Source organism: Pyrus communis, chromosome 13, assembly GCF_041283825.1.
Source record: "Pyrus communis isolate YQ-2024b chromosome 13, ASM4128382v1, whole genome shotgun sequence".
Lineage (NCBI taxonomy): Eukaryota > Viridiplantae > Streptophyta > Magnoliopsida > Rosales > Rosaceae > Pyrus > Pyrus communis.
This window is the reverse complement of record NC_142577.1, coordinates 19,548,926-19,562,964: the sequence shown is the minus strand read 5'-3', so window position 1 is coordinate 19,562,964 and position 14,039 is coordinate 19,548,926. Positions and strand designations below refer to the sequence as shown.

Sequence of the window (14,039 nt, the reverse complement as noted above, 5' to 3'; positions counted from 1 at the left end):
TTAGAATTTGACTATTCTGTCATTCACTCTTTCTTTTTCTCTCTATAAATGTTATATGGGCTTAATATATTATAAATATGAATTTAAATCATCTCCAGATCAATTTGTGGAGATCCTCCTGGCCGATGGATCTCATCCAAATCAAATGACCAAAATCTCTTATCCTTCCTCTTTTCCCCCTTAACTCTTCTCTTTTTCCCTCACTTCGAAGCTCTCAACCTCAAACCACCAACTCCTCAAATTCCAAATTAAATTCAACCCCACCTCAAAATCAGCCCCAACACTGCCACAACCCACCTAACCCACAACCACCAATTGTAAGTCACTCACCTTACCCAGCCCCACCACCACCGCATCCCTCAGTTGCAAGTCCTTTGACCTTAAAATCTTAGCTGATGTTAATGAAACAACAAAGAGAGGGGTCGTGCAAATCAATGTCTTTTGGTTGCAGAGATCTTTTTCATAACTATGAAAGAATTAGAGTGAGAGAAATCTCAAAGATGAACAAGAAGAAAGAGATCACAAATAAAAAACTAAAACAGTAAAGGATAGTGAGGATAGTGAAAATAAATCAAACTTAAAGCATAGATGACCTGCAATTGAATTTGGGGTTTGTTAACAACGATGGGGTGTGGGGGTGCGAGGGAGAAATAAAAGTTGAGGGGGAAGAGGATTCGGCCGTTGGATTTATATTCCTCTAGAACTGATCTTGAGATTATCTGAATCTAGTAAATAGTTAAAATATGTATATTCTATCACTCTTTCACCCTATGTTTACATGAAGGAGTCAACTAAAAAAAAAAAATAATAATAATAATAAGGAACCAGGAAACGGACACTGCATTGTAGTGTTCGAATCCAAATGTAAAAAACAGAACCAAGAAATGGACACTGTATTGTAGTGTCTGAATCCAATTGTTAAATAACAGAACTAGAAAACGGACACTGCATTATAGTGTTTGAATCTAAATGTAAAAAGCAAAGCTAGGAAACAAACATTGTATTACAGTGTCTGAATCTAAATGTAAAATTAGGAGTCCCGTGAGGTGTGAAGTGTAGGAGACGTGTGAGTGATGAAAAAAATAGAACCAGGAAACAGACACTACAACACAGCGTCTGAATCCAAAAGTGAAAAACAGAACCAGGAAACGGACACTGCATTGCAGTGTTTGAATCCAAATGTACAAAGGAACATGTAGGAGGTGTGTGAGTGATGGAAAAAACAAAACCAATAAATGGACGCTGCAACTCAGTGTCTGGATCCAAATGTAAAAAACAGAATTAGGAAACAATGCAATGTCTGATCCGTATTGACTTATTCCAAATATAAACCTATAAGAAATAGAGTGTTAGTTGAAGTGGGTGCTAGCTGTAGTTGCAGATTTTGTACTTTTTGTTTATTTTAAAGGCATTTAAGTATCACAATACATGATTAACTTAACATAAATATTGTTGATCCATTATTAATATTGTAACTTTTTATTAATTTTTCACAAAATTACCCTAAAAGTAAATACATCGTGTGAAGTAGTACCATTCCAATCCTCCATGGGTAGGACTAGTTGTTTCATATACAAAATTATACAACAATATTTTTTTAGTAAAATATCAAATAAATAGATTTGTCATGATGCCAAATATTGCATTGAAAGCAATCAAGATTCAAGAAGATTAATAAACACCTACAATATAAAACAATATTATTGTTTTAATAAAAGGAAGAAACATTATAATAAACAATGAAAGCACACCAGGTACCTAAAGGACACTTTCTCTCTAAGCAGTAGAAGTGAAGTTGAAGTTGGAACAACTGATCTTTTGAGACAGTAGTGAGGAGCTGAACCCAAACTTCTTATTAACCAAATCAAATTGGAGAAGATTCTCCTCCAATTGATGCCCTCCGATCACAATGGAAGTCCTAGGGGTTGGACTTTGCCCAGCATCAACAAATCCCAAACACACCACGTCTTTTTTGACTTGCACCATCGAGTTTGGTCTAGACAGCCTCCAATACACACTCTCACTCTGCAACACTAAATCAATACTAAGCACGTCGTTCTCTCTGATGTAGGACGAGTTAAAGCATTGTCCGTAAGGCTCTATATATCCCAATCTAGGAATTGAAGCGGGGAGTAATTTCAGAAATGCCCAACTAAGAGTGTTGAAGATTGAGCTTTCCAACACTGTGTAGGGATTAACGGTGCTAATTTTTGTACTACCAAGGCCGTTTTGATCTAAGATGAGTCACAAAGAATTTAACGGCAATGTAAGGCCGTTCATTTTGATAGACGTTACGTTGATGAAATATTCAGCCGAAGGCTTACCTTCCACGTAATCCAGGGCTGTGGTGAAAGGGTTGAGGAGCAATGAGGTGTAAGTAAGCGAGTTGGACACATCCATACTAGGGAGCAAAACATAAGGGTCGAGACCAAAGAAAATAACAGCCGTATGATTTTGTGGAAGAAGGCAAGCAAATGGCAAACTTTTTGCTGAACCTGAAAGCGAAAGCGAATTGGGATGGAATTCCAATTTTATCCTTGCCAAGTCCAGCGAAACCATTGATGGTAGTGGGAAGCTTTGCCAAAAGATACATCTGACTACAAATGAAGAGGAAGTTAGGGATTGAGACGAGTTTACCAGGGTGGTGATAACATTCATCAAGGTATACATAGATGAATGTTTTGCAGAAAAATATAAAAACTGCATAAGAAGAAATGTAGAGAGAAAATCAAGACAATGCAGACTTTATTATTTCTTAGAAAGATGGAAAAGATCATCCCACAATGATTTAATACAAGCTTATATAGCAGCTGAATCTAGCTTGTCAACTAATCTACCAATGTAACTAACTTTTAACAAACTAACATACTACAATAGCTGATGTGGCATTCCTATCTAACTGTGATGATGTGTCAAATGATATGGCAGTAGTCATATATCTTCAACATCCCCCCGTAATCTCAACTGGGATTTTCCAGTTTGAGATTGGATTGACAAATGAGAGATTGTGAAGACCTTTAGTGACGACATCTGCAGTTTGGTCTTCAGTTGGAATGTATAAAACCTCCAAATCTCCTTGTTGCACTCTGTCCCTTACAAAATGGTAATCTGTGTCAAGATGTTTTATCCTTGAGTGAAAAACTAGATCTGCACTTAATGCAATGGCAAACATATTGTCACAGTGAATTGTTGGTGGAACTTGTAAGAACATTCCCAAGTCCTTTAATATATTTCATACCCAAGCTATATCTACTGCAGTATGTGATAAGGCTTTATATTCAGCCTCAATAAAGCTCATTGACACTGAGTTTTGTTTCTTAGACAGCCAAGAGATTGGATTATTCCCTAAATAAACCACATAACCAATAATTGATCTTCGAGTATTCAAATGTACAACCCAATCAGAATCTGAAAAAGCATTAAGCTTTGTAATTGTGTTTGCAGAAAAAACAATATCAGTGTTTATAGTTCCTTGGGGATATCGAATAATTCTCTTGACAGCTTCAAAATGGATATCAGTTGGTGAAGCCATGAACCAACATACTATATTCACTACAAAGGCAATATCTAGCCTAGTAAAAGTTAGATATTATAAGGAACCCACAATGCTTCTATAAGTGGTTGGGTCTGTCAAAATTTGTCCTTCTGAATGAAGCATTTGATGACAAGGTTTACAAGGAGTGGTTGTAGGTTTACATAAGTCCATTCCTGCTTTGTGAACCAAATCCTTAATGTATTTGGACTGATTAACAAAAACATCTCCATTATATTGAACTTGCAAACTCAAAAAATAAGTCAGCTGACCCATGTCTTTTAACTCAAATACCTTAAAGAGCTCTTAAACCACCTTTTGTATCTTCACTGGATTGGAACCAGTAAAGCTATATGTTAAGATTATAACACCCAGGGGGTGGCGAAGCCATTTTAAACATGCATATAAATAAAATATGTAATTAGAAAGAGATATGTCCATGCGGAAACATGTTTAGTGCATACAACTAATCAAGGAATATATGAAGTATTACAATAAAATATATGAATAAAGAAGTGAGTCCTACACTGAGAAGACTTGATGATACCTATCCGGAAATGCCCTGACGACAGGATCGAATGCCTCGATTCTAACTCCTAAAAGAGGCGCAAAACAAAAGGGTGAGTGGACCAAAGTTTATAATAATAATACTAATAATAAGAAAACCGTTTTCTTTTTTGAACATAATAACCCCCTATTTTGAAAACACATATATAATACTACCTATAGGTTTTGCTAAAACTCTAGCATGCAGGAAATGTGCGTAGCTGTAAAATCATCTCTAAAAATGATATCAAAACGCCCAAAGGCAAATCCGTAAATCTCATAAATACTGTACTTTTTAGGGGTATCATAGGTGCCCGAAGGTAGTAGCTGTCCATTATCCGAAGGTGAAGCTGTACAACACTAGGTTACTCTAGTGAAGAAACATGGTAGGCCTCATCACCCGAAGGTGAAGATGTATGACTCTGGGTTACGCCGAAGAAGAAATATATAACATCACACACCGACACTAGCCCTAGGCTAGTGAAGTTAGGGGTATCGCATAAATATCTCATTCCCCATTCGCCCGAAGGCAGTACCTATGTATCACCCAAAGGTAAAGCTGTACGACATTGGGTTACACCAATGAAGAAATATGGTAGCTCCATCACCCGAAGGTGAAGCTGTACGACTCTGGGTTACCCCAAAGAAGAAACATATAACATCACACATCGACACTAGTCGTGGCTAGTGAAGCTGTCCGACACTGGTTCCGTCAGTAAAGCTGAGGGGTATACCATAAGTATCCTTAACTGTGTCCTATGGCCATAGACTTCTATATAATCGTGTTGTGTAGATGTGTTGTATGATAACCCACTAGATATTTATAGAAAACATATCTCAAAAACTCATGTCAAAACATCAGAGCTCAAAAGCTCAAAACCTCGTCAAATAAGGCTATGCTAATTCATATTCGTAAATCCACCGAATTTCTTATGTATAAAAGCAATAGTTCATAACCTTTAGTAGAATGTAAATTAGATAAATCATAAATATTTCGTAAAGCAATTTAAATAAATCATAAATTCTCTATAAACCAAAAATATGGAAATCCTTAAAACATACTTTAAAACATGCTCAAATTATGAAATAAGATATGCATGCAATCCTAATATTTTATATAAACATGCAGGTTTAGAAAGGGTTCACTGACAAATATTCCGCTGCTAGGGAGTCGCTTGAACTAGGAAGAACTAGATCGCCACTAACAATCGTACCTAAACACATACGAGGACCAATTAGTGAAACTCTACTAAAACAATTGAATTTGTGAAAACGGAGTGTGGATTTGGAATCAGGATGTCAAAATTAGTCTATGAGGGGTCTTGGCCGAAACCTGAAAAAGTCAACCCAAAAGTCAACGTTGACTAGTTAACAGTCAACGTTGATCGAAAAGTCAACGGGTTGGGTTAACGGTCAACGGGTCGGGTTAACAGTCAACTGGTCGGATTTGGGCTTGGGTTGTAGGGTTGGGCCGATTATTGAGTTAGGCCTAGGTTAGGGTTATTGGGTTAAGCCTTTAGGCCTAAGTTACTGGGTTAAAGGAATTGGGCTTGGGTTAATGGGTTACATGGCCCAAAGGTTTGGGCCGAGTTCAAATTGGGTTGCGGGTCGGCTCGACCTGATTGAGTTCACAGGTCACCGGACCCAACGAAGGAGAAAGCTGGACTTTTAGCCAGGAAATTTCCTCGGCTCCGATTTGGGGTCAAATCACAATAAACAATTACCATTTAAACATCAAAATGAAGCTAGACAAGTAAGGAACAAGATTATACCAAATTATAACAAAACAAAACAGATTAATGGCCTGAAATGGTCTGCAACTTGCTAGTTTCCTCGTCGAAATCTGGAAATGGAAGGCAGAGTGCATGCACGTCAAACATAATGATTTTCCAACCAATTTTTACATGCAGAAAGGTATTTAAGTACCTAGATCGATTCGAGTAAAGCACAACCTCAAAACTTCACAAACTCATCAAAGTTTACATGGAGAAGACAACCGAAATCTGGGCACATACACAAAGATATACATAGGGGTTAACTCAAAAAGCTAGCTTCGAACCTCACCTATTTTAGTCCCTAAGAAAAAGAAATGAAGTGAGGGCACAACAAAACTCAAATCAACCTTGAACTCACCTCGGTTTTGTTGGATTCCGAGTTAGGTCGCCAGTGTTCAACCGTGCATGCAAGGTTGCAGTGTTGACAGGGATGAGAGGGAGGAAATAAAGTAAGGATCTGGGGTGCAATCAACCCCTTGAGGCTTGGTTGTCTGTGATAAGTTTGAGAGAAGAAATGGGGTAAGTTGAAAGAGATAAAGTTATCAAGGTAGGGGGAAGAGAGAAAGATAGAGCTAGTTCAAGAGGATTCCAGAATGTAAGGGAAAAGGGAAACACGGAGAAAATGGGAAATGGGGTATGGGCCCCACGGCCACACAAAATCCTATTTAAAATTATATTAAATAAAATATAGAAATAATATAGTAATATATAGTAAATAATAAGTAAAAAAATCATATGTTTAAAAAATTATAAAACCGAAATTTTAAGGACGGGTCGTTACAAAATATCCATGTAAAAAGGCATTATATATGTCTAATTTTTGCGATTCCAATTATTAATGGCAGCAAGAGCTAGAATAATTCTGACAGTGGTATGCCTCACAATAGTACTAAAGGTGTCCAAGTAGTCAATCCCATGTTCTTAAGAAAAACTGTAACGTCCCGCCCCGCTAATTTTTTTCGGAAATACATTTAATGGTTGGCCAAAAATGTCATTGCTACCCCTTCGGTTAACAACCATTCTAACATTTCTTTCTTTGATGATTTTCCACTAAAATTTAATCTCGTTTATTTTACGGTTGCATCTAACTTCTCGTTAGACTACTTACATACCCTTTTGAGGGATCAAGCCAATCGTAGTTCACAATTTATTTTTAATTCGTTTCTGAAAATATTCAAGTCACTCTCTAACCAATGTAGGCCCACTAGACTTCACTTAGTCTCCTATAGTACTAATTTTAGTATTTAAAACGTTTTAAGACATGTTGACCAAAAGTCAACTCTCAGTCAATGGTAGGGTCCACAACTCTCCGTAATTCTATCTAGAAGATCCGCACAACAGATTTTTGATCCGTAACTTCCTAAGGTCCTTACTATCCGTAACTTCCTAAGGTCCTTACTATCCGTAACTTCCTAAGGTCCTTACTATGCTCATAGAACATCATACTAAAATCTTACCACGATCCGACGGTCAGATCTCCGTCAATCACAATTTTCAGTGTCGGTCAATGTTTTATTTTACAAACTTACAAATCCAATTGGGGAAGATCCTTACATTAGATTCCCGATCCATAAGTTTCTATGGTGCTCAAATATTATATACTATAATGTATCAAAGTTTGGTGATAATCCAATGGTTGGATCGTCGATTGCTATAATATTCAAGTGTCAGACCTTAACGAAATTGTACTCAAACAATGGAATTCCGTTAATTGGATGTCCAATATGGAATCAAGGCATCAAAATTTAGCTTAGGATGGTCAAGGGGTGCTTTGGCTCACACGCCGCCGCACACAACGGTCAACCGCCCTGATTTGCTAGAAATTCAACTAACTCCAAAAATTATAAAATTTTACAAAATTGTATATCTCAATGAAAAGAGCAAATTTCATACCTGTGACCAAGGCCAATTTGGCCGAGAAAGGTCCCAATTTCACTCGAACTCACCAGAAACCCAAGAAATGGGTGGCTTCGATCCTTTACCTCCAGTGCTCCGCCACCCCTATAGTTGTTTGGGCTTTGTTCCAAACCTTATGAGGAGTAGTTTGATGTTGGTGGTCGAACTACCTTAAAAAATGGAGGAATTTAGTCGTACACCTCACGAACTCGCCGGTGAGTTTATCACGAAATCAAACCAATTTAACTCCATTTTTTTGATGAAATTGGAAAAGAAAGGGGTGCTAGGTCAATCCCAGGGGGTGTGTGGCTTCTAATCGCCGAAGAAATATTTTGAAAGGGCGTCGGAAACCATGGCTTTTGCCAGGTTAGGCCGCGGGTTAAAGGATGACCAGGTTTGGCTAGGTTGTTACCCTCCCCCCCTCGGTTCCTCTTCTTTTCTTCCCCCTTCCCTCTCATTTCTCTTGTTTGTCATTCGTCCATCCTTCTTCTCTTTCTCCCCGATTGGGTAACCCCTCTTATTCTTCCTTCTTCCCTTTTTTTCATTTTTTTTTTCTTCTTTCCCCTGTCTGTCATTCGTCCATCCTTCTTCTCTTTCTCCCCGATTGGGTAGCCCCCCTTATTCTTCCTTCTTCCCTTTTTTCGTTTTTTTTTTCTTCTTTCCCCTCCTCCCCGTTCATCCATCGTCTTCCTCCCTTTTCTTTTTCCAATTGGTCCCTTCCCAATTTAATGGGAACCCAAAATTTCAATTTTATTTAAGAACTTCTAACGTCCGTAACTTTTCGTTTCTCGTTCCAATGGATGAACGGTTTTTGCCTACGCGCTCGTAGGATCGTCCTCTATTCAAATATATCAAGAATATGATAAAATATGTGAGGATAAAATATGTCCTCGTATAATTACATTGAGCCAACTAGGGCATTTTTTCTTTTCACTTATTGAACAAATATCCGCCGTAAATATAAATACGTCTTAACCACTAATACGACTACAAAATACTTAATTTAATAATCAAAATTAGGAACGGGATTTCATATTTCCCCTTTGAAATATTCTTAACCATTTAGTGATTCATTTCCCTACTTTGCCCACATATTCATAAATATGAATATCAATTTCATATACTTAAATGTTTTCAGGATATTACATTCGACCCCTATTAAAATAAATCTCGTCCCCGAAATTTCTACCATCGATTAACGAAAAGGAATTTAAAGCTAATCCCACCATTCCATTTATAGTAAAATCATAACCTCAGTCTACGATTTTATTCAAGCTCAAAATAAAACAAAAAAAAAAAAATCAACCAATAAATCATCGTGATTCTCACCCATATACTCAGATTCCCAGCAACATTTATTTGCAGAATCAATATCAGAAATTCTAGCCACATTCACTGGCAATACCAAACATCATAAAAATTTTGCCCTATTCATTTTTGGGCAAAACAATTACCATATTTTCCCATCGTAGCCATTATCAGCCAAATAACTATCAGAATTTCACATACTTAAATTTTCCAGCCATAAATATCATTGGCAAAACAACAATTTCATCACCGTTTTCTTTTATCCCAATAAGTGACTAGCAACTGGAAAAGATTGTAATATACCTGGTCGATACACACCACATTGATAACTCATTCTCACAACCCACACATGGAGCTTTTCTCCTGGAAACTCTGGGTCTTTGTGCCCATTCAATTATTTCTCCACATTTCATGAGTCATTTCGCCCAAATCAACATTCACGGGCCACTTTACCCAAACAAACATCCACATGCCATTTTGCCCAATCAAACATCCACGGGCCATTTTGCCCAATCAAACATTCCTCCCATTCCACAGGCCATCACGCCCAAATTAACATCCACAGGCCTTTTTGCCCAAATCAACATCCACGGGCCTTTTCCACCCAAATCAACTTTCACGGGCCTTTTCTCCCAATTCAACATTTCTCAATTGCACAGGTATAATACGACTTTTCCATATACTTGTCACAATTTCACAATCAACTTAGTGTTCAAAATCTTAATAATGAATAACATAATATCAACTTAATTCAAGAGTAGTCCAAAAACTTTAAGTCAAACACTCGTTCTTATAGCTATACATAAAATATGGCATTTTAAAATTTTCTACTCATACTCAATTCAATTCACTTCATAGTGATCCACAATATAGGTATTTCACCTAAATTCCTCATTAGTCAAAGGACTTATGAAATAGTGCAAAATCAATGCAATTCACATCCACAACCATCAATAATATTGCATATTGTAAGGTAGGATCATTTGCTCTGATACCATTTGTAACGCCCTGCCCCGCCTCGCCAATTTTTTTCAGAAATACATTTAATGGTAGGTCAAAAATGTCATTGTTACCTTTTAGGTTAACAACCATTCTAACATTTCTATCTTTGAAGATTTTCCACTAAAATTTATTCTCATTTATTTTATGGTTGCATCTAATTTCTCGTTAGACTGCCTACGTACCCTTTTGAGGGATCAAGCCAATTGTAGTTCACAATTCATTTTTAATTCATTTCTGCAAATATTCAAGTCATTCTCTAACCAATATAGGCCCACTAGACTTCACTTAGTCTCCTGTAGTACTAATTTTATTATTTAGAACATTTTGAGACATGTTGACCAAAAGTCAACACTCGGTCAAGGTAGGGTCCACAACTCTCCGTAATTTGATCTGGAAGATCCACACATCAGATTTTAGATCCATAACTTCCTAAGGTCCTTACTATGCTCATAGAACCTCCTAAAATCTTACCACGATCCAACGGTTGGATCTCTGCCAATCATAATTTTCAGTGGCGGTCAACGTTTTATTTTACGAACTTACAAATCCAATTTGGGAAGATCCATATGTCAGATTCCTGATCCGTAAGTTTCTATGGTCCTCAAATATTATGTACTATAATGTATCAAAGTTTGGTGACGATCCAACTGTCGGATCGTCGATTGTTATAATATTGAAGTGTCGGACCTTAACGAAATTATACTCAAACAATGGAATTTTGTTAATAGGATGTCAAATATGGAATTAGGCCATCAAAATTTAGCTTAGTATGGTTAGGGGGTGCCTCGGCCCACACACCACCGTACATGGATGTCGGCCTCCTTGACTCGCCGTAAAATTCAACTAACTCCAAAAATTATAAAATTTTACAGAATTGTATATCTCAATGAGTAGAGCAAGTTTCATACCTGTGACCAAGGCCAATTTGGTTGGGAAAGGCCCCAATTTCACTCGAACTCACCGGAAACCTTAGAAATAGGTGGCTTTGATCCTTCACCTCCGGTTCTCCGCCACCCCTATAGTTGTCTGTGCTTTGTTCCAAACCTCATGAGAAGTAGTTTGATGGGGGTGGTCGACTGTACTACCTTCAAAAATGGAGGAATTTAGCCGTACACCCTACTAACCTGCCGGTGAGTTTATCACAAAATCAAACGAATTTAACTCGGGCTTTTATTTTTTATTTTGTGAAATTGGAAGAGGAAGGGGTGCTAGGTCAATTCCAGGTGATGTGTGGCTTCTAATCACCGGAGAAACAGCCTGAAAGGGCGTCGATACCATGACTTTTGTCGGGTCGGGCCGCAGGTTAAAGGATGACCCAGTGTTGTTGGGTTGTTACCACCCCCCCCCCCCCCAAAAAAAAAAAAACAAAAAATCCTCTCCTTTTCTTCCCTCTCCTTTCTCCTGTCCATCATTGGTCCCTCTATCTTCTTTTTCTCCCTAATTGGGCAGCCCCCCTTCTTCTTCTTTCTTCCATTTTTTCAGTTGTTTTTCTTCTTTCCCCTCCTTTCCGTTCGTCCATCCTCCTCATGCCTTTTTTTTTTTTTTTTTTTTTTTTTTTTTTTCTAATTGGTCCCTTCCCAATTTAATGGGAACCCAAAAATATTAAATGTCTATTTTATTTAAGAACTTCTAACGTCCGTAACTTTTCATTTCTCGTTCCAATGGACAAACGATTTTTGACGTGCTCGTAGGATCGTCCTCTATCCAAATATATCAAGAATATGATAAAATATGTGAGGATAAAATACATCCTTGTATAATTAAATTGAGCCAACTAGGGCATTTTCATCTGTTCACTTATCGAACAAATATCCGCCGTAAGTATAAATACATCGTAACCACTAATACGACTACAAAATACTTAATTTAATATTCAAAATTAGGAACGGGATTTCACATTTCCCCACTGAAATATTCTTAACCATTTAGTGATTCATTTCCCTACTTTGCCCACATATTCATAACTATGAATATCAATTTCATATACTTCAATTTTTTCAGGATATTACAAAAACCTTGGGCTACAAGCCTTGCTTTATACCTTGAAACACTACTCCAAAGGTGAGAAATACTGGCAAAGAATAACAAACCCATTCAAACCATCTCCAATCCTTGAGTTAAAACTTAAAAATTTTAACTCAGAAGGTTTTAGCCCGAGATTAATAAAGAAAGAATTTAAGAATTTTTTTCTTAAAGTAACTTAAAAAAAAAATTATGTAGACTATCTTAATTTAATTTTATGAATATGAAACTCGTGGAACACTATGAAAAAATACTTTAGCCGTTGGATTTAAATTTGAACCGTTAGATCTTAGCCCACTAACCCAAGGGAATCCTAGCCTAAATGAGTTTTGGGTTAAAACTCATATTTGCCCCAAGGATTTGAGCAAATTATGGGAGATTTAGAACCTAAAATTTGAGTTTCACTCTAAGGGTTGGAGTTGGTCTTAGAAAATCATAGGACCAGTCAAAGTTTTACTCTAAAAGTCATCTCTTTAAAATGAAGTTTTCATAGTAATACTATGTAGACCAAATTAATGAATAAACTAAATTGGTGCCGCTAGATTAGGTTTATGAAAGTTCAAAGAACATACATACTGATTTTGTGTACAATCATTTAACATTATACAAAAATAAAGTGAAGTGAGTAATGCTATGTATACCAATTTTTTAGATCAAATTTGCAAATCATATAATTTGTGACGAATAAAAAATCATTCAGACCCAAGGCCCTAGTTCTTCCGGTCAAAAAAACGCTTCTACTCTCCAAGACCTCACAACCTTCAAGCAGAGAAACCCTCTAGTGCCCCTAAAACTGACCATAGATCTTGGTGGTGAGTTATTCTGGGTTGACTGCAAGAAAGACTTTGTCTCCTCCACCTACAAGCCTTCCCGCTGCCACTCCGCCCAATGCTCTCTTGCAAACTCCAAGTCTTGTCACGACTGCAACTCGCCTCCGGTGAGACCAGGCTGCAACAATAATACCTGCGTCCTCATGCCAGCCAACACAATAATTAGGTAAGGAGGCAATAATACCGTGCCGTTAAACACTTCCTTGCTAGTCATTAAAGAATACGGCTACGGAGGCACAAAGATTAGCACCGTCAACCCTTACACGGTGTTGGAGAACACAATCTACACCGCGTTTGTGGATTTGTTTCTCAAAGAAGTCCCTGCTCACATTCCTAGGGTTGCACCAGTGGAGCCTTTCGGAGCTTGCTTCAACTCAACCCGCATCGGAAGGACACGTGTCGGGCCAGCTGTGCCTACCATCGACTTTGTGCTGCAGAGTGGGAGTGTATACTGGAGGTTCTTGGGAGCAAACTCAATGGTGCAAGTGAACGAGGAGGTTTTGTGTTTAGGGTTTGTGGATGCTGGGTTGAGCCCTAGTAACCCAATGACCTCAATTGTAATCGGAGGGCTTCAGTTAGAGGAAAATTTTTTGCAGTTTGATTTGGCTGCGTCTAGGCTTGGGTTCTGTAACTCGCTCTTGTCTGGACCGACAACTTGTGCTGATTTCAACTTCACATCTATTGCTTAGAGACAAAGAGAACGCCAACATTATTCGTGTCTTTGCCAGTGTAGCTCGTGGCTAGCTGGCCATGTAGTGATCAGATAATAATTTATGTTGTGTTTTTTTTTTTTCTTCCAAGTGTTTTATGAAGTTTTTTTGAATATGAGTTTGGACATTAATGAGTCTTTTCTTAAAAAAAAAAAAAATTAAATAAATAAAAATTGTTCTCTAGTCTCAAATAATATGTAGAAATGTTGACAATATTGATATCTAAGGTATTTTGATGGAATCAAAATAATTTAAAAATTAATTATGCATGTCGTATCTTGAAGAAACTATTATGCATCTATATATGAAAAATGTTTATAATTTTATGTTCTATGTAATAGAATTCAAGATCGAGATGATAGAAAACTGAAAAGGGAAACGATCTGACCTAGTTGTGATCCACTAAGTATTGGAATCT

General features: G+C 37.3%; 2 pseudogenes across 1 annotated transcript; one reads left to right on the top strand and one right to left on the bottom strand.

Annotated features, from left to right (window-relative positions):
* Nucleotides 1-1,662: 1,662 nt before the first annotated feature.
* On the bottom strand, nt 1,663-6,432 carry LOC148691904 (putative aspartic proteinase GIP2 pseudogene; annotated as a pseudogene). Its single transcript, XR_015954703.1, has 4 exons — nt 6,212-6,432; nt 6,031-6,081; nt 5,851-5,921; nt 1,663-4,128 (listed from the first exon to the last, which is right to left on the bottom strand). The product of XR_015954703.1 is annotated as a putative aspartic proteinase GIP2 pseudogene (transcript).
* Nucleotides 6,433-8,101: 1,669 nt separating this feature from the next.
* On the top strand, nt 8,102-13,702 carry LOC137736540 (putative aspartic proteinase GIP2 pseudogene; annotated as a pseudogene).
* Nucleotides 13,703-14,039: the final 337 nt, after the last annotated feature.